Source organism: Cydia fagiglandana, chromosome 20 (genome assembly GCF_963556715.1).
Source record: "Cydia fagiglandana chromosome 20, ilCydFagi1.1, whole genome shotgun sequence".
In the NCBI taxonomy this organism is placed as follows: domain Eukaryota; kingdom Metazoa; phylum Arthropoda; class Insecta; order Lepidoptera; family Tortricidae; genus Cydia; species Cydia fagiglandana.
Genome location: NC_085951.1, coordinates 8,220,100 through 8,238,864, shown reverse-complemented (window position 1 = coordinate 8,238,864; position 18,765 = coordinate 8,220,100). Strand labels below are relative to the sequence as shown.

The 18,765-nt window shown below is 36.2% G+C and overlaps 1 protein-coding gene across 1 annotated transcript in view; it reads right to left on the bottom strand.

Annotated features, from left to right (window-relative positions):
* Positions 1-18,765, bottom strand: part of LOC134674526 (TWiK family of potassium channels protein 9-like) — a 430,962-nt gene that overhangs the window by 193,705 nt on the left and 218,492 nt on the right. The gene's annotated exons all lie outside the window — the stretch shown is intronic.

The window sequence follows — 18,765 nt, the reverse complement described above, 5'->3', positions numbered from 1 at the left end:
CAACTAATGGCGGCACCCTGAAATGTGAAGACATATCCAGAACAGGATCTCCTATCCTCAGTATCTGACGCCCAATCTGCGTCGCAGTAGCCTACTATATTGGCATAATTTTTCTTGAAGGTGAGTTTTAAATCTTGTGTACCTCGTAGATATCTTAAAACTCTTTTTGCTGCCATCCAGTGCTGTGCTGTAGGTTTATTGTTAAATCGGCTTAATTGATTTACAACGTAGGCTATATCAGGTCTGGTGCCTTGAGATAAGTATAAGAGACACCCTATCAACTCTTGGTACGGGATATCTTTTAAGACCTCGTCATCATTTTCAGCCTTTTTCAGTTGCAGGTTAGCTTCACACGGCGTGTACACTGGTTTGCAGTCACTCATATTGAAACGAGTAAGTACCTTTTCTATATACATAGTCTGATCCAGAGAAATTTCATTCAATGATTTATCATGAGTAATTCTAAAACCAATACAACATTTAGCTTCACCCAAATCCTTCATATGAAACTTTGTACTCAGTTTCTCTTTTATCATTTTGACAGATTCTTCGTTATTGAAAAAACACAGTAAATCGTCCACATAAACTGTCAGAAATAATATATCTTTTTCATTGACTATACGATAATATATGCAAGGATCTACTCTGGATCGTGACATTCCTATTTCTAATAAAGCTGCATTGAGCTTTTTGTTCCATTGTCTGCTGGCCTGTTTCAGACCATAAATGGATTTGTTAAGTAAGCAGACTTTGTCGCCTTCTTCAAAGTAGGGTGGCTGAGATATGTAAATATTTTCTTCAATATCGCCTTGCAAAAATGCGGTAACTGCATCCATTTGATGGATTTTTAAATTATACTTAACAGCCAAACCAATTACATATCTTATAGAAGTGTAGCGTACCACTGGTGCATAAATTTCATGATAATCTATGCCCTTTTTCTGTTGATAGCCTTTTGCAACAAGTCGTGCCTTCAGTCTTGATACATTGCCCTTCTCATCTGTTTTGGTTTTTTAAACCCACTTGCAGGGAATTGCTTTTTTATTTTTAGGCAAATCAACTAATGTCCAAGTATTATTATCAAGCAGTGATTTATGCTCTTCTTTCATAGCATGTATCCAATCTTCTGCCTTATTACTCTGTAGAGCTTCAGAAAGACTTTGTGGATCCTTATCTAAAATGCTCATTGCAGATTCACCGTTCATGCACATAAACGATGCATCAACTTTCGGAGGATCAGCTTCATATATTTCTTCTCGACGTCGTGGCCGAAGATTCCTATCTAATTGTGGAATTTCAATACTCTCTTCAGGAATATATGACTCATCATTAGGATCTGAATAAACTGATACTGGTGACGATGAGGAATCAATGTTTACAAATGTACTATTCAGTTCATCGGTTCCAACGCTGTTATTATCATCAATATCATCATTATCCTCTTCTCTCTCTTCAGGTAAAGGTAAGTAAACCGTTTTAGACTTTGGTAAGTTTAATTCTTCCTTTTTGTGAGACATTTTTTTGTTACTTATTTCCTGTGTAGCATTATTTCTTTGACTACTAATCCTTTTTTCTTTTTCAGGTGCAGATGTATCATCATGTACATTTCCTTCATGTCTACTATTTTTCTTTTCTTTGTTAATTACTTTTTCTTTTTCAGGAGCAGATTCATTATTAACTATATTTCTTTTTACAGTGGCCTCGAGAAATACGACATCTCTACTTGTTATAGTTTGCTTATTTTTAGGATCTATAAAACGGTAGCCCTTTACGGAGTCACTATAACCGACAAAAATCAACTCACGGGATTTTGGATCCAGCTTTTGGCGGCGTTCTTTAGGTATGTGTACCATCGCTTTGCACCCAAAGATCTTCATGTAGCTTAAGTCTGGTTTCTTGCCTGTCCAAACCTCTTCTGGAGTGACGTAGGAAAGGGCTCTCGTCGGCGAACGATTTATAATGTGCGCTGCCGTGACCACTGCCTCGCCCCAGAAGTTGTTCTGTAATTGAGCATTTAGTACCATACATTTAGATCTTTCAATAAGAGTTCTATTCATTCTCTCGCTTAATCCATTTTGTTCCGGTGTATATGGATTTGTAGTTTGGTGCAATATGCCAAATTTCTTGAGATAATTGTCAAAATTTTTATTTACGTATTCTTTGCCATTATCTGTCCTTAGAGTTTTAATTTTTTTATTAAGTTCATTTTCAACTCTTGCTTTGTATTCAACAAATTTATCAAAAACTTCAGCTTTACTCTTCATGGTAAAAACACATACTTTACGTGAAAAATCGTCTATGAAAGTGACAAAAAACCTGGCACCTCCAAGTGATGCAGTTTGCATCGGTCCACATACGTCGGAGTGGATGACTTCTAGCAACTCAGTTGCCCGGGAGCCTTCACCTGGAAATGGCTGTCTAGTCTGCTTTCCTTGAATACAACTTATGCATGTTATATTTTCATTACACGGAGACAATTTTACACCGGTAGTACAATTTGGAACTTTTTCCATATCTTTAAAGTTTAAGTGACCCATTCTTTGGTGCCAAACAAAATTGTCATCATTAGCAACTGCGGCGGGCATAGCATGAACTTTTTCTTTTATTGTATTAAGCTTATACATATCATTAATTTCTATGGCATCTGCTACTGTCAAACCAGTTTGTTTATTGATTATTTGGCAGCCAAACTCATCAAATTCTATTTTACAGCCACTTTTTATTGTCTTACTGACAGATATTAGATTAGTGCCTATATCAGGTACATAAAGGACATTTCTTACCTGTATTTCACTTATGTTTCCTTGTGTGTCAGGTACTTTGATTGTTACATCACCGCAACTCTGTACTTTGAGTATGTTATTGTCAGCGATTCTGATGCTTGTTACAGATGGTGCCCTTTCGTAACCCTTTCGTAACCCATAACCTAATGAAATAATACGACTTTTGAGGAAAAAACAAAAAGAATATATTATAAAAACTTAAATGAAGATTAACATGAAACGTTACTAGCCGCGTACATATGGCAAGAGACTCCTAAAGGTCAAGATTGACTACATGCGCGCTGCGTCGTGTTGCGTGTAATAAATAAGCAGGCGCTTATGTTTGTGGCCTATTTCCAACAGAACACCTGGTCCGCTTAGCAACTATTGCTGCTGACTGTACATGAGAGTAATATAATATATCTCTGAGTCGCTCGACGATAGCCGTGTTGCATAATAAACTACAACTAATATTACAAGCGGAACTGCTTTTCTAATAAGTTACAACAGAAAAGGAGTTCCGCTTGTTATATTAGTTGTAGTTTATTATTCAACAGGGCCCATGTCTCCAAAACGTAAAATATTAGTTACCTATCTAGCAGTCTTCAACAAAGCTGTTTCGTCGGTATTGCTTTACCGAGTTTTATTTTGGTTTTGGTTTTGGAGGTATTAAACTTGAGTTGATAAAACTTTAGGATACTTAATTTTAGTTAACAAATCGACTAGTGGCATAATATTACTAGTATGTTACGGAGTCAGAAAAAATATTTTCGTTCACGATTTGTACTCTTATACACGCGTATTCGGGAAACGAGATAATCACAAGATCTAGAAACGATATACAGATTAAACTAGATTTACATTAGATATCGACTAGATGTGACTTGGATATAAGTCATAACTTGTCGAAATCGTTCAAGAGGGCCTCCAGAATCGCGGAAACGTCAAATTTGACATATCTATCTTACAAATATCTTTAAATTATCCATATCGTAACTTGTTGAGGTCTAGTAGAGACCTAATACATTTTCAGAATCGAGCCGTTAGTTAAAATTCAGCGAGTGGAAATTGTATTTTTTGTTTTTCATGGCACAAAAAATCTGTCGTTATTTGCATACTTAAATTCATTGCGACTATGATGTCAGCATGAAATTGGTTTAACGATTTAACGTTCAAAACATGAAACATTTTATGTATTTATTTTTATTTCTCTGAAGCAAACATAGTTGTTTCAATAACCACTTATAAAATATATAATTAGTAGGCTAGTTCCATTATCATATTATCGAGTAGGTACCTAATTGGCCGTAAGTAAAGGTGATATCCGAATATCACCTTTAGGTACTCCTAATGTTACTACATTTGATGAAATTTTCCGGCGTAGCGTACCTAAGAGGCCACTTTCGGCAAAAGTTTAACACCGAAATGCATTCTAGAAAGTTTCGAGTGTTCGTGTACACGTCTATTTTGCTAATTAGTTAAAAAGCCTTACTTAATGAGCTCTTAATTTTTAGGGAAAACGGCTTTTTGGCTGCTTTGAGTGCGACGCGGCGTTTTTCTAGTTTCAGTTTGAAACCTAAATATAACATTTTTAAGGTGCCTTTCTTATATGAACATTTATGAGCTGAATTAAGTTAGCCGTTTACTAACTACTAGGTATATCTGTAAATATTTTAATTTCCATACAATTTACCTGTGAACTTCAGCCATTTACTTTTGATATTGTATTAGGTAATGGCATTAGTAAAAAACATTTTTTTTATTCATTTATATGTCATGGTATATACAAGCAAAATGCCTTTTTGTATTTCCTAGCCTACATTTTGTCACTATATTATTTTTTGTAATTAAAAAGCATTAATAAAATAATCTAGTACTTATTATTTAGCAAAATGTTACGTCATAAACCAATCAACCGACATCATAAAACATCTATTTTTCCTAATTTTAACAGACACAGCGCGTCCAATTTGACCTGTTTAAGGAAAAATATCCTACATTTTGTCACTATATTATTTTCTGTAATTAAAAAGCATGAATGAAATAATCTAGTACTTATTATTTGGCAAAATGTTACGTCATAAACCTATCAACCGACATCATAAAACATCTGTTTTTCCTAATTTTAACAGACATAGCGCGTCCAATTTGACCTGTTTAACGAAAAATACTTTCAACAAAAAAACTTTCAATGTGAAAACTTTCTAATGATAAGGAAAGGTCCAAAGTAATTAGCAACAAGAAAGACCGGCTCGTTACAACTTTGCAGGCGTCTGAATGGATAAATTTTAAGGGCCAATCGAGAATGTACTCTTTAGTTAAGGAATAATTTTGTTAACCTATTTTTTTATACCATGTTATCATCAGTTGATATACCATTATGTTATGATAATTATAACAAGATAAGTAAGTGCGAAATCGGCGAATAATTTTTCCACAGCCAGCCCTACTACGCGTAGTTTATAATTATTATAAAAGATAAAAAATAGTTTATTCAAGTAGGCATATTACAATGCGCTTATGAACGTCAAATAAACCTTTACCGGCTCCAACCGTACACCTCTGCCCCGAGAAGATTTTAATCCCCCAAATTTTATAAATCACAACTAATTCGTCACAAAAGTAACTCTCTCTGTTTATCTCTTCACGCTTAATCTGTTGCACCGATTTCAATAAAATTTGGTAAGTATGTAGATATTGTAGATAGCTTGGGTCGCGAGAAAGAACCTAGTTTTTATCACGTAAGGAGGGGGAGCAGAGGTGTGAAATTTATTATAGAAGTGCTGTAGAATATAGAAATAGAAATAGGTAGTTTATTCGTGGCATAAAAAATAGGATATAAAATATCATCAGCAACCGGACTTAATGGGATAAGTCCGGTTTCCTCACGAAGTTTTCCTTCGCCGAAAAGCGACTGGTACCTAAATACCATTGATGTTTCGTACATAAGTTCCGAAAAAGTCATTGGTATGAGCCGGGCTTTGAACTTGCGACGCCCGGATTGAAAGTCGTACGCTCTTACCGCTAAGCCACCAGCGCTTCGTGTGGAATAAGTAGGTACTTATCATATAGGCGAAGTCGCTAACAGAAACTATAGTAAACTATAACGCGACCACACAAAGTTCAAAGGCTTAAATAAAACCCTCCTCACGCAAACACCATCGTCACTTCCCATAATTAACAAGCCACTTGTCCCGTAAACAAAAACTTTCGGGACACCAAACTAGCCCCATCGATCAATCAGCAGCGACGCGAGGATTCCTGCCTACATACCGGACTAGCCGCAATACTACTGACGTAATCAGTAGTTCAGTTTAAAAACAGAAATATAATTAATATAAAGGTAAAAAAATTATATAAAAAATAAAGGTTGATTCACGCTATACGGCGCGTCAAAGCAGTGGTTTTATAGAAAACTGAAGAGTCAAACGCCGCGGCCCAGACCACGATGTTCTAGCGTGAGTGATCCTTAAGAAGAAATAATGCATCTATATAATGTTGGTATTAAAAAACACCTAGTAGCTGTTGAGTTTATAGACACGATATAAGTAAGTATTCGAGGCTGGTCAGCCCGGCCGCGAACGCCAGTTAGGGAAGATCTCAATACAGAAGCTACTTTCTGACGCTTTTCCATTTTCTAGTTATAACTCTTGGCTTCCATACCACAGTAACTACCAGTGGTCCAAGTAAAGTAGGCTGTAGGTACCTATTAAAGCATAGAAAAAAAACGTTCAGGTTACACCAACCAAATAACGTAACGCAACTTTTCATAGAAAACTGTTAAACTTTTCATACAGTACATAAACTCTAGCGACCTATCGCCGGTATCCTTGCAATGTTGAAATTTTACTTAGGGGGTCATCCATTAATTACGTCACACGTTTAGGGGGAGGGAGGGGGTCAAGAAAATGTGACATATCGTGACATGGGGGAGGGGGGAGACACAAACTTTGTGATGTCACTTTAACTTCATCAGTAACCGATTTTTTTTTTTAATTATTTTACTCGCTGTACATTTAAATAACAAGTTTTTAAAACGATAATCGTTTTTATTCTTTCAATTTTCTTTCCTAAGCAGTTTTGGGTTATAAAATTACTAATATTTATATCGTCAAAAATATTTTGATAAAATATTAATAATACTTAGGTACTTACTTAATTCGATTAGGCGATTTCGTAGAAAAAATGTGACGTCACACTAGGGAGGGGTTTGCCAAATGTGACCAAATGTGACAAGGAGGGGGGAGGGGTCAAAAAACCTAGAAATTCGTGTGACGTAATTAATGGATGACCCCTAGGTACTCAATCTTATTTACTTAATAACTGGTTAAAAATGTATGCCCACTGCATACTGATGTAGGTTTGACTGTGGCTGAACTATAATCCGATCATAACTTCCGCACAAAGCTTAGAAATTTTTGGACTATACCGAACACTGTACAAGTATTTTGCAATTTGGTTGAACGGGGACAAAATTAAATTATAGGGGCGTGAAATTAATTACGATTATATTATGTTTTGTATTTACTTGATTACAGTGAATAAACAAACGGGAAAAGTGTTGTTAATCGAATTTAAACTGGTACGCGATACATGGCCGTCGTGAACGCTGCTCGCACTGTTACCTAAGTGCTCGAGAAAGGAGACCTAGGCTCTCCGAAACATGTCGCGCGAGTAGCTAAAACAAGTGAGTCTCATCATCATCATCTCAGCCATAAGACGTCCACTGCTGAACATAGGCCTCCCCCTTGGACCTACATTCATACCGGTTGGAAGCGACCCGCATCCAGCGTCTTCCGGCGACCTTAACAAGGTCGTCTGTCCATCTTGTGGGTGGACGTCCTACGCTGCGCTTGCTAGTCGGTGGTCTCCACTCGAGCACTTTTCGACCCCATCGGCCATCTTCTAAGTGAGTCTAAGCCGTAAGATTATTCAAGTGTTGTTGTTATCTCACAATTAAAGCGCCGCTAACGAAATTTCTCGAAGAGAGCAGTGAAGAGGAAATAAAAAGAAACGAAATTAATTGTTTAAAATTAGTTTTAAATAGGTAAGTACTATTTAATTGGCCCTTCAGTATTCTGGGTATCGTTTGTCGTATTTGCTTTCTGCTTGTTTATTGTACCTGAAACAAAGATAAAATATTGTTTGAATAATTATTTTCATTTTACAAATTATCTTAACTTTCCATAACGAGGGATACCTTCGTCACAGAAAATTCTATTTTCAAAACCTCGGTGCTCGACCTTTCGGATTTGATTGCTGATACTTGAACTCAGTCAAATTAATGTCAAGCTACTTTTATTTCAATACAATAATCGATTTCAAATATTGCAGTACGAACATTTTTAAGTGGTACCTAAGTATATTAAGCGTTAAAATTATTAGTCATGTTATACAGGGTGATTCAAGAGACGTGAGCAGGACTAACACTGCGCATTTTGTAAATTATAAGCAACTGTTTCGTATCAGTATTAGTGAGATTAACGTTAATTTTCTACTCGTGTTGAAAAAAAAATTAATAAATTTATTTACGACATGCATGGTCACCCTAAAATGAGAATACTAAACTACCGATATTCTGTGTCAAACTGAATGTCATCACTGTCATCACGGTCTGGTTGCTTTTGAAAACTCGTATCTCACTCAAGTTTGACAGTTTATTTTCTTCGTAATCAAAATGCTGTCATTACGGTTAAAGAGGTTTTATGTTTATTAATTAGGTCTTGTAGGGTAACCATGATTACAGAGAGTTAAATTTGCCCTCACTAAAAATTAAAAAAATACGAAAAAGTGTCGTTGTTTCACCTAAATACGACGGTGATCGATCAATTATCAGTAACTGAGTGTGCAGGATTAGTCCTGCTCACGTCTCATGAATCACCCTGTATATTATTATACTTACAATAAATTTAAAAGTGGAAAAATTACTGTCTTGGGTGAGACTTGAACTCACGCCCTCTGGATCGATACTTCAGCGCTCTGCCATCTGAGCCACCAAGACCTCATCCATAGCCAGCAAATCTTTCCACCATATTATGGGTCACTCTTAAATTTATTTTAAGCTTAATAACATCGTTCGCAGACGTTTCTGCTTGTTAAAAATTATAATTATTATAGTTACGATGTTATTTTTATAACGTGACCTTTAAATTTATAACAAAGGTTTACGAAAATTGAAAATTGGTTAGTAACCGTGGCTACTTATGCCCAAGAACAGCACAGACAGTAAAGTGTATGAAAAAATATATGAAATAGACTGCCATATTCGAACTTCAAGATATTCACAAGAGACGACACGTACTAGATTCATTCTAGATACGTTATAGTTTAGATATCAACTAGTTCTCTTTTGCGGCGCAATTCGGGCAACCAATGTCACTTTTACGTTAGATAGAGTAAGATATCTTTTAGTTGTGAATTGGATCTCTAAGTCATATCCTGTGGAAATCGTTCAAGAGTATCTCCAGAATCGCGCAAATGTCAAATTTTAAATGGTCAGATTTTAAACATATCGTTATCGTATCTTGGTGATGTCTAAAAGATATCTAATAAATGTCTATTTCAAAATCCGAATCGGGCCCAGAGACTGCGAATAATATTTTTTCATCCAGCAAAGTTGACATAACCGGTTCCAGACACCGAGTTCTACTTAACATTATTGTTTACACCAAGAATAAAGCAGAGGAAACCGAGTAGGTACCTACTTTCAAACTTCCCAGTCAACACGGCGCTCCTGCAATTCTGTTACTTCTACATTATTACTTGTAGCCATCTTTGTAAGGCTAAAATAGTTTCAAATATAGAATATAAACTGAAGGAAGATTATTAAGTCTTAAGGTGTCAGTCCATTTCCAACGACAGCAGCATTACTCTTCATTTTAGTATGGAAATTGACAATAACACCGACGCGTTCAGTACCAGTAGTGCAGCTACCGTCAGAAATAGAATGTTATACCCTTAGTTTTTTACGGTTCCGTACCCAAAGGGTAAAACGGAATCCTATTCCTAAGATTCCACTGTCCGTCTGTCTGTCTATCTATCTGTCTGTCTGTCATCAGGCTGTATCCCATGAACCGTGATGGCTAGACAATTGAAATTTTCACAGATGATGTATTTCCGATGTCGCTATGACATCAAATAGGTACTAAATAATAAAATAAAAACAACAAACACTAAAAACAGAATATAATAAATATTTAAGTGGGGCTCCCATACAGCAAACGTGATTTTTGCCTGTTTTTTGCGTGATGGTACGGAACCCTTCGTGCGGGAGTCCGACTCGCACTTGGCCGGTTTTTGTATATTTTTCATTCGACTAATGTATATTCAATGGTGGTCAAAAGGTAAATGACAGGAGCAATAAGCAATATGCTCCTATTACTAGTAGCAGTAAATTGGTTATAGGCAGTCATTACGTTACATGCTGCTTAACTACCTACATCTAGTTAACAAAGAGCTAATAGTTTCCACTCGAGCTCTTCAATATTCAATGGCAATTGATGCAATTAGTTGGCGAGGTTCAATTAATTATTGATCGAATCCAATTTAGTTGAGAAGCTATGATTAAATGACTATTAACACTTCTGTCAAGGTACAATGTCAGAAACAACTAAAGTGTCATTATATGGAACTTGTTAACTATGTAAACAAACCGCCATATTGAAATCATCATTTAGTGAACAATTTCAATATGGCGGTTTGGTTACATAGTTAGCAAGCTCCAAAGAATGACACTTTACACACATACAGCCAGGGAAAAATAAGACTTACAATTTTCATACATGCGTTCCTCCAATGTTCAGCGAAAACAACTGAATGGAAGTTGAAAATTACGAGTATTATGACCGGAGGTCTAAGCGCCGATGAAAATGGTTGGAACTGAGACCTGCTTCAAAATAACTCAACTTCCGTAAGATCGATGGCGCTGCGGAACCCGAATCTGATAAGCGCTGAAACTAAGTGCCGAACAAAATCAGGTGGAACAGAAAAGCTTCGTGCGTTTGGATCAAATTAGACAGGTACAAATACAAAAATGTGTCAAAATACTAAGCCATGACCCATGCCATGACCGTGATTACGTTTTGTATTGTTTTCGAGCTCCCGATATTTCGACGCAGTTTTACATCTAAGGGCCCGATTCGGATTTTGAAATAGACATCTATTAGATATCTTTGAGACATCACCAAGATACGATAACGATAATGTTTAAGATAAAACCTGTCAAATTTGACATTTGCGCGATTCTGGAGATACTCTTGAACGATTTCCACAGGATATGACTTAGAGATCCAATTCATATCTAATAGATATGTTACTCTATCTAACGTAAAAGTGACATTGGTTGCCCGAATTGCGCTGTAAAAGAGAACTAGTTGATATCTAAACTATAACGTATCTAGAATGGATCTAGTACGTGTCGTCTCTTGTGAATATCTTGAAGTTCGAATACGGCAGTAAGTAACTAATCTTGTTAACGGGTAGTTACCCGTCTTCAGTTAAGATAGCGGGTAACCACCCGACGCGATCTACATAACTTTGACAACCGTCAAAGTTGTGTAGATCGCGTAGTGTAGACCGCGACCGAGGTCTACCTATACTACTACCCTCGTTCGTGCGCATCGCATCGGCTGCGTTCACTTTCAACCATTCCATTTCAACCATTTTATAACCTGGACGAATACTTTGGTAAGATATTTGATTAACATAGACCTTGGAATTGCATTAATTTTATCTTGATTTTTATTGTTTTGGACTGTTATTATTATTGTTTGTAGAATCTTCTGATGTGTTGTATTAATCTGTATAATTATTCATTATTATTCTAATGACATTATCAATTTTATTATGTGCTATTTATTTTCTATATTTTTGACATGTTGTAAAATTACTTTTTTTTTCTGTTTTAACTTGTTTGATACTGTGTATCCACTACTGCATGGACTATTCCTTATTCGCAATAAAGATATTGAGTATTGAGTATTGAACGTTACCACTGTTGTTAACCGTGAATCATTCAAAACTTAAAATACTAAGCCCTTGATTATTTAAAAAGATACAAAATTTCATTAATTTTAAAGAGTCTCATTTACCTCATAGCCCTTGAACCTTGATCCCAAGCCCCGAAGGATCTCTCGAGATTTACGAGAGTTTTCCTTCTTCACATATTTATTAGGGTTTTGATACGTTACAATGAACATTGACGCTGGATAATTAAGCATTTTTGATGTTATGATATAAATTTTATATATAATGTACCTATATTTATTTACCTATGACGTAGCCACGAAAGAGGTGTTTCGAATTTATTGGAGGGCTTCGTTATTATTCTTTGGTAGTAGGGTGACTCATTAAAACACCGCAAATCAAAATGTATATTAAAATTACTTTGCTTATAACCCGATTACGCGAAGACTGATGAATGTAGCAATAATATACGGGGCATGTTTTTGCCATTGCGTACTATTTCTCCGTAGAGTCGAATCAGTACTACTGTCCATTTTGGAAAATGATGTGTCAATAGTAAGTTCTTACTAAATGATCATTTTAGGTCAAAAGGTAGCCAAATACAGCTGTTTCGGCGCCCAATACGAATTCGTCGCATTTGGCGTCGAGACGCTTGGTTCGTGGGGCAGAGGCGCACATATGCTCCTCAAGGCGCTCGGGAAAAGGCCGAGGGAGGCAACGGGCGACCCCCGCGCAGGCAACTTTCTCGCGCAAAGAATTGCCATCGCAATCCAGCGCGGGAACGCTGCCTGCATGTTGGGCACCCTCCCGAAGGCACCAAATTCTGATAGGTATTTTTAATTTTTAGTTTTAGTTATTTTAATTGTAGTTAGTTTTAGTTTTATATTCCTGTTTGTTTATGTCTTTTAGTAATTTTAATTTATATCAATAAAATGCTTAATCATTTTAGCTAAAAAATCAAATAATAAATATATATTTTTTATACCCACAACACAACAGACCTCTAGCACCACTCCTAAACGATAAAATTTGATAAACAGCCAAAAGTTAGTAGTGAAATAAATTCCGTATCGAAACTGGCCGAAGCAATTTGTTTCGTTTGAAACAGTACTTTGATAACTACGAATGAACCAGGTTCAAAGCGAAACTCCCGCCCGATCAGTAACAGTTGGCAACTAGTTAACATTACATTATTTATTAGTGTGGCAACTTTAGTGTTGTTGCGATAAGGGACTTCGGGGTTGTTTGAAAGTTTGATTGTTTTTTGTAATTAAGGTTTATAGTCGAGTAAAGCTTTTAATCGTTTGATGAATGATGAGATTTAGAAGGCGTCTTTTTTTTTACCCCCTCTCAGTTTGTGTTTAATCCTGTGTAATTTCATTATAGTTTTTTTTATGAGACAGCAGCACATACCACTACATCTTATAAAACAAAGTCCCTCACCGCGTCTGTCTGTTTGTGTGTATGTATGTTAACGATAAGTTTATGATTTAAGTTGTGGTTTGAACTGAAAACCACTGATCGAATTTTAATGATTTAATGAATTATAATGATTCTTGAGGAAGGTTTAGGTATATAATTAGTTAAGGTTTTGTGTAACCCGTACGAAACCTGGGCGGGTTGCTAGTACATAAACATAATTAAACAGCCCCATCTCAACAATGTTAAGGCGTGTGATATTGTGTGAAAGTTAACACTGTCTTTACATAATTATGTGTATCTACATCCAGCTCAAAACATTCTACATTCCATTCCATTCCATATTTGAGCCGTTTGGGGTTGAGACTATGGGGCCTTGGGGGGAAAGCGCCCACAGAGTTTTCAACGAATGTAGCCGCAGGTTAGTCGAGTTGACACGTGACCAGAGGGCTGGGTCATATCTAGCGCAGCGGATCAGCATTGCCATACAACGTGGCAATGCTGCCAGCCTTCTGGGCACGCTGCCAATAGACGGCGATTTGGGGTAAATTTTCTAATTATAGTTTATTTTTAAGCTTAGTTTTTAATTTTAGTTTGTATTTTCTATTTCAAGACAATGTTTTTCCACCAAATGAACTATAATTTGTCCAATAACCATACCTTGACAACTATCTTTCCGTCCCACTTAGCACACAAGTTTGATGGCAACATAACGAATCTATAGGCGTCCGTCATCTTAATCAATTTAATGGCCCACGGATCACGAGACCACTGAGAGATTAAGTGCTTCCAATAACATTCCCCTTAATAGCACAAGTTCTTAAGTGGATAGTTGGTACGTAAATTTTAGTTTGTCTTTGTGCTTAAGTTCTTAAACATGCATCAACAAAACGTTACTAAGCCAGTTGAGAAAGTTGAGGCCTATGGTTGGATCTTTAATGGAAATTTGGTGGCGAAGAATCCTAGTGGATTTACTTTGGTGGTGTAATTTAGGAAGGATCAGTAAATCTTAGAGAGAATTTAAATTTAAATGTATGATCACGCGACATGTTGCGGAATTTTACTGGAACAAACTTATTCATACTATACAGAACTGTCACTCTATACCTACATGAGAATAAAAGCGTCCTTTTGACAATGATCAATGATCATATAAGTATTAATATTACTGGTCAGGCTTTAGTTGAAATATCATTCAACCATAATTCTTTGTGATAAGAATCTTTAGTACATTGACATAACATAGAATTTCGTGTTTTTCTTTGATGTTTTAAATGCGTATATTATAAATGGCATGTTTTTCTTCAGTTTAATTTAAGTGAATCCGCAGATAAGACTCATTTAAGGTAGGTTGCACCAAACACTCTGTATGGGAAATTCTATAGTTGACTGCTGAGTGACGTTCTCCGCTAAATGTGGTTGGTGCAACTGTCTCTTAAAGTGACATTCCATTTCCAACTGCAGCTCTACTGCAGCAATACTGTTCATTTTACTATGGAAATTGACAATGACAGCGATGCGTTTCCATAGTAAAATGAACAGTATTGCAGCTGCAGTTGGAAATGGAATGTCACTCTTAGTCACTACCTAATTGAAAAAGTTTGTTCCTTTTTTAAAATGATATTTTAATCTAATTCTAAACAATACCGTCAAAAACTTCTAACCAACTTTAACTGTCTCTCCGCTGAATTAAAGGACACCGAACTCATTAAATTAGTGCTACCCTAAATTAATTAAGCACAAAGTTTCGACGGGCTAGTTAAAATAGTTTCAAGTTGAGCGGATAACAAAACGCTTGAATTCCAACGGCTCAAAATTAGTATTTCGCACATTCTTCAATTAGATCCTTTGAATTCATAACAAATATGAATAAACTAAATCGGAAATAAATGTCATATACTAAGAAAAAGTGACCAAGTCCTCTTAGTGCCCCCAGACTGGAATCAAACCAGCGTCCTCTGCTATCGCGGCAGGTGCCTGTGCCATTCGGGCATCAAGTCACAGCGGCATAGTTCGAATTTTTCCAAGTAACTTCTATTAAAATGTTTAATTTGTTCTAATATTTCTAATAGTAAACTAAATCTGGTTACTCACGTTTCAAAAGACAAGAATATCAAAGGTATCCAACATCAAAGTCTCACAAGATTGTGTGTGATGTGATTACGATTGAATATTGATTTGCTTGAATTATTTATTTTCCTTCGTATTTTCATGGACACAGACACGTTTGTATCGGTACAAAAATTAAGATTTTAGATATAATATATTTAGGGTTGTTAGTTTTAATTTAGTATTATTCTTAGATACATTTAGTTCATAAGTTATTTATTTATCTTTTTACTGTCTTTTCTGAAATAAGTTCCAATGGATTGTTTGACATGATTGTTGCTGTTGTCCAATACGCTTACCATTCGTTCAACAGACTCCATACCTACGGTACAGTGCATACCACCATCATCATTCTACCACCATCACCACCATTATCATCATCATCATTACCATCGTTGTCGTTAAATAAACAAAAAAGAAACAATAAATCATTGCATTCATGCAAGCAAACATTGCCTACCAATAAATCCACTGAGATGCTAAACTCTCTACAGGCCTATTTTTATTCTCAAAATTTCATCACGGTTTATGCTACCTGAGATCTCGGAGCGGGTCTCAACTTTGTTAATTTCGCTGGAAGTTGCGCTCAAGAGGGTTATTATGTAGGCGGCGAAAGATGAAGTATTTTAAAATTTTCAGTTTCCGATCGTTTGCCGTCGGAAGTTTTACGGTCATAGCAATATTTAGTTAAACATATGAACTTGGTACGTAGAAACTCGGATCTTACCAGAGGCGTTTTATTTTGATCTTACAACTCAACCCACCTTGACTCGTGTCCCTAATCCGCGCCGCAGATATCTGAATATTTATAATATTTGGGGTCTCTCGGAAACGGCTCGAACGATTTCACTGTTTACTATATGGTGGTTTTCGGGGGCGAAAAATGGATCAAGGTATCTGAGAAAAAGCGCTTTTTGAGTATTTATATATTTTTCGAGCATAACTCGGTCTCCCAGACCCAGATACTGGAAATAAAGAGGGTCAAAATTTCAAATGCTTTTCATTTTTCGCTAAACGTTGACAGCCGTTGATCAGTTCGTCAACTGTGTGTGGTACAAAAGTCCGTAAAAAATATAAAAAAATCCACTTAAAATAAAATAAAGCTCAAACACTGCAAACTTGGCTGGTACTTGCCTACAAAAAGATTTTTACACACAATTTTACGTCCCGATGTCACGTTCCGTCAAGTTCGACGTTAAACCTGGAAATTCAGCCCGAAGGGACCCGTTTACTCGTGTAAGTACCTTGTTTTAAAGAACTTTGGTGTCAAAGACAAATAATTAATCTAGACAGTCGATCTCCACATTTGGCTTTTTCTCGCCATTAAATGGTAGTGAATATAATAATTCTCAACTTAAATATTTGTGGCGAACCTTTTTCAGTTGCTTACCTCCGCCTGCGAAGCAAGCCGCTAAGTCAACGATACATTAGTAGGTGTCACTTGAATTGTCGAATTTTGATTCTTGTAATGTCAGGATAAATATTAATACATATTATTTTCATGTGATTTATTATTTCTTTGAATCCTAAAATAGGAGTCCCACATATTTTTCGTAACGAATTCGCTGGAATTATTAGATCCGAATTACGGCACACATATCTAATAAAATTTTATAAATCTATTCAGAAACGAGATTATTTTTAAGTATATTTAAAATAAATAATAAATGTATATTTGAAAATGTCAAATAAGTATGTCATTTTAAAATTAAATTAAATTCATAAAAGGTTATTATAATCAGGATAAAGCCTCTTGGTCAGCTTTGATTTAAGTTCTATAGGTTTTAGAAAAATTAATAATATGATCATCATCATCATCATCATCTCAGCCATAAGACGTCCACTGCTGAACATAGGCCTCCCCCTTGGACCTCCATTCGTGCCGGTTGGAAGCGACCCGCATCCAGCGTCTTCCAGCTAATATGATAATATGATATAAATTACATAATATTGTTCATAACATGCCCTAGCCCTTGACGGCCCCCGACCCCAAGGCAGACCAAAAAAGCGATGGCTTGATGTAATGAAGGCAGATATGCAGGAAAGCAAGTATTAGGAAAGCGGACCCTGGCAAAGGCCGGGATAACGCTAGGTAGAAGAAGAAAAGTTCATAACATAGATCACAAACGATAAAAAGCCGTTAAAAACGATGTTGAAATATCGTAACGTCCCAATTTCGAAAAAACGCCACCCATCGGCTATCTCCGTTACGATTGAGCGTTTTTCCAAAGGCGTATCTCGCTTTCATCCGGCATGCCTGACGTTTAATTAATTCCCGCCAAAGTCAGGCGTTGTAAAGGCCAAAGGCATAATTCCAATCGCGTACCGTGACGAAAGCTCACAGGAATTGAAAAGTTTGTCTTAATCTATTTATTTTCCACATATATAATAGTTATCATATATTATACCTACCACCCTTTTGACATCACTCGCAACGTATGTCGCTCACACCAAATAGTTAGGGAGGCGAATAGGGGAATTTTCGGCAATACTCGAGCGTGGCAGTTTAAGATATGAGAGATACCTTAGACCTAATAGAACAACCTTGTAAAGTATTTAGCTCTATATGTAGTGACGCGCGCCTAGGATAGACGATCAGATTAGTAAAAAAAAATGGATAGTCTGAAATACTCGAGCGCGTCAGATTAAGATATTGGGGGTTGATTTTAGTGTTTAAAGACTAAATTTAACTAACGATCTGACGATAAGTCCTTGACGCCGTCGAGTTATAGGGTCGCGAACTTGTAAAAAAAAAACGTTAATCCGGCATTCTCTAGCGCGATTTTTTATTTTTTTATTTTGAAGAATATAATCTAAAACTTACTAAAAATACAAAATCTGCCGGTTTCCGCATGACCGGAAGTGTGGAGGAGCCATTTCGTCTTCCTAACTAAGAACGCGTTGCGGCATATAAGTCGCGAACGATACATTTTACAAAAAAAAAGTTTAAATAAACAAAAAAGGTAATTTTATTTTACACAAAAAAGGTCTCTTTACATTTTTGTCCAAAGTTAAAACTTTTTGACTTGAAGCATCATAAAATCGGTCAGATTAAGAGAACCCACCAACATTTTTGTCAGATTAAAAAAATATGCTTTCAGGATACCGAGATAAACCTCCCCTATGAAAATCTGACGCGCTCGAGTATTTCAAAAAAACTTTTTTTTTTGCATTTTCAAAAATTCATCGTAACTTATCGTCACGCCGAAATCGTCAGTTTTTTTAAAGGAAGCTTCCTTGGGGCCTACTTAACACCCCTTCCGAAAATCTGACGCGCTCGAGTAAATTTTTTTTTTTTTGCATTTTTGACTACTTTATATGCCTACCCCCACCACGCAAACCGGCAGATTAGTATACCGTTGTTATCAGAGGCACTCGGAGCATACGTAGTATGAATATCTGACGCGCTCGAGAATGCCCAAGTAACTGTTTTTTTTAACATTTTTGAAAAACCGTACACGCCAAACCCACCGCTAAAATGGTTTTTGCCATACGAGCTTTTCTTTTCGAA